At 33.5% G+C, this 3,221-nt stretch overlaps 1 pseudogene; it reads right to left on the bottom strand.

Moving 5' to 3' along the window:
• Positions 1 to 382: 382 nt before the first annotated feature.
• On the bottom strand, positions 383 to 1,693 carry LOC126767344 (BTB/POZ domain-containing protein 3-like; annotated as a pseudogene).
• Positions 1,694 to 3,221: the final 1,528 nt, after the last annotated feature.

Genomic DNA, 3,221 nt, shown 5'->3' with positions numbered 1-3,221 from the left:
AATGTTATTTCCAGCAATGAATCATATCTAACACGTGACGTACAATGTGTACGTAAGTCTTGATCCTGGATATCTTGAATATGCGTAGAGAATTTCTTCTCGGAAAAACCGGCCGAATTCATAAGCTCTCCACACAGAACCTGAGTCGGTACTTGCACCCCTGTTTATATGTATATAATATTGTTAGCGGTATTTAAAAGTATGCATTATTAATTTAACAAAACCTGTTATCCATATATTACTATCCACTGAAATGTTAGTCCGCAATCGGTAACACTGGTATTTCTATAGTCAAATTGTAATGATTTAGCGTACGAACACAGCATGAACGTCGAGTGTCGTTTGTAGTTAACCAGAGTCACTACCACCTTGGAAAGTACTTTTACGTTGTTTGGAAGATGCCTTGCGTGTAGTCGTTACAATAGAAGTTGTATTCCCTGGCGAAAGTTTCAAATGGGGCAAATACTGCCGGACCATTTGATGGGTGTGGGGCCGATGGCATGACGGTAAAACTCGTTGGTTTCTGCGATTCATAATATTCCTGACTTGTTCTCGAGCTGCAGAAACTCTCGGGCATGGGGCAGTCATTAATAGTTGACTCTGAATTTTAATAAGATTTGCTAAAGCTTCATTCTGTTTGAGAAGCTTAGGATCATGCAGGACCTTCAGCAAATTGTTGAGGTGTGAGTGTGAAAACGTATCATTCCTGAACAGCTTGGCGTATAAGAGCTTGTCAATTTCATTATTTGGACAAGAAATGACCCTATCATGCTTATTTCTGTCGATGACGCATTTTTTATGTCCATTTTTTCTTTCATACGTAATAGAAGTATCATTTTCACGACAACCACGTCTTCCACTAAATGAGACGTATCAGAGCTTTTTGTCGACTATGAACAAGATGGGAGTCTTGCCCATTTTAATCTCAACAACTTCTGGATGTGTTATTGTCTATATCAAAAGAGTGTTGCAATGATCCCTTATCTAACGATGAGGATGGCGTCAATCGGTACTACTGTTTTCAATAAAAAAGTGCACGCTCAGAGGCATATTTTACTAAACATTAAAAGTCTAACTCAGACGCAATATTCAAACGATCTTGAGAATAGCCATTAATGTTGAGATTTCTATATCAACAAAACTGGGATCAGCTAGCACATCATGTGTATTTTGCCATAACTAAAAAACAATTATATGTACATTTGATTTTATTAAAATATATATTACTTATACTCATACTACTCTGCATTAAACGTGGTTTCGTCAAATAATTTAGCAAATTCATATGCACGGCAAGCATTTTGGACTAATCTGCCCAGAGAAAATGGGTGCATTGCTCAACTACATAAGGCAGCATGTACTTCTTTGCAACATAACACAACTCACAGGCCTTATCAAAGGAGCTTGTGCTGATGCGATCTGAATATATATACTCTAACATAGCTTGAAAGGGCATCGGTTGAAACATCAGGTATTAAAATAGGATCACTACTCATCCGGGAGATTACCATATAAAAACATCCTTTCAAAAACAGGTGAGGACATGCCAAAATTAGTTTGTGTCCACGAAGAATGCGTTGATTTGTAAGCAGCCCTAACAAGAAATTTACAATCAGACCACTTTTCCGACTGCAGTAAGTAAAGTCCTCGCTCTTTTTATTTGCTGAAACCATTTCTGCCAATCTAACTCCATTTTTCCGATTTTCAATTAGATAAACCACACAACAATTCTGTATATTTACAGAAATAAAAAAATAGATTCCGTATTGCCATCAATGAAATATTTGTGTACAATAATAAAATAGTCGCCATATTATACCTGCTGTTTACAAAAATTAAACAGAGTTTTGATGCGAATTATTTATTTAAAAACGTGGGTAAATGTTCAGCAGGCTTTTTCCGAAAGCGTGCACCAATTCTTCACGGGAAATGTCTTAAATATACTGTTTTTAGTTCTACTTTACGAATATGTTAGGCGCGTGCTATTAAAAACAATATTTTCTTGTTTTAATAGAAAAACATCGTATTTCCCGAAATCAAATATTCACTTTTGCACTTTACATGTTAAAAATATATTTTTCTATCAATTATATACACGTAATTATTGATGTTCTTTAATTAATTAATTCGAGAAATGGTTCTTATTGTTATTTTTATAAAAATATAAAACTTCAAATCACTTCACTTCAACGAAAATGGCAAGGTTAAGGGTTCGAAATTATGGCATCGCTGTTGTAAATTCGAATCTATTGATTTATGCACTGATCGTTTTCGAATTATCGATACTCTAGATATTTGAGTTTGAAAGACAATTGGTTAAAAGGAGAAGTACATAATAGAAAAATGTATAATTCATTATTATTGCAGAAAGAAGAAGAACTTACCAAAAGTTCAGCTAAATGCAAAATTCTTGTGCATTACAAATTTATACATTAACATGGGTCAAATGCGCAAGTAAATGTAATTAAGCCCGCTAATGCAAATTAGCGCTGCCATCTGTAGGGGCTATAAGAAAAGAGATTCTGATCAATTTATCTTTGGTTGACAGCATAGATAATATGATACGAGACTTTGATTCGAGAGAGAGCTGTCAAAACTCGCATTTTATATAACATTTGCCAATGATGCCACTGCTGGAAAATATTAGATTGGGCATTTTATAAATAACTTTTTTTGCATTTCAACTCTACCGCTGAGGTATGCAAATAGCACGTTACTAATATTATTTTTGGGTGCTCGTCTCAGCAGGCCTATATCACCCTTATACAACATATTAGCGCTGTCGCCCTGTCAGGCTATTACATTAAAGGTTACAAATGTATTTATTTATCTCACACATATTAGTACTAGTATACATATTGTGATATTTTTTTGAATTGTTTTAGTTTCTGATGTTTATATATGGGGTATTCCATACCAAATCGACTACTTTTGAACCCGACCCCTTTAAATTTTTCTGAAACTTATTCATCCCCTTTCTACCCTTTGAAAAACATTTTAGAATTTTTTTCACAATTTTTTGTCCAACTTCAAAAAAGTTATGAATTTTTCAAAAAAAAAGAGCTTTTTTATTTTCAAATTGCCATAACTTTTGTAGAAATTGACTTTTGGAGACCTTTTTTTTAATTTTTGTTTTTGAATGAACTTTTTGAAAAATACACGAAAAAAAACAGATCAATTATATAAAATAATAGTTTTTTTAAGGAAATATTTTTTTTTTT

This window comes from Bactrocera neohumeralis, unplaced genomic scaffold (assembly GCF_024586455.1).
Source record: "Bactrocera neohumeralis isolate Rockhampton unplaced genomic scaffold, APGP_CSIRO_Bneo_wtdbg2-racon-allhic-juicebox.fasta_v2 ctg5604, whole genome shotgun sequence".
Classification (NCBI taxonomy): Eukaryota; Metazoa; Arthropoda; class Insecta; order Diptera; family Tephritidae; genus Bactrocera; species Bactrocera neohumeralis.
Note: the sequence above shows the minus strand (reverse complement) of the source record. Positions and strands in the feature narration are given on the sequence as shown.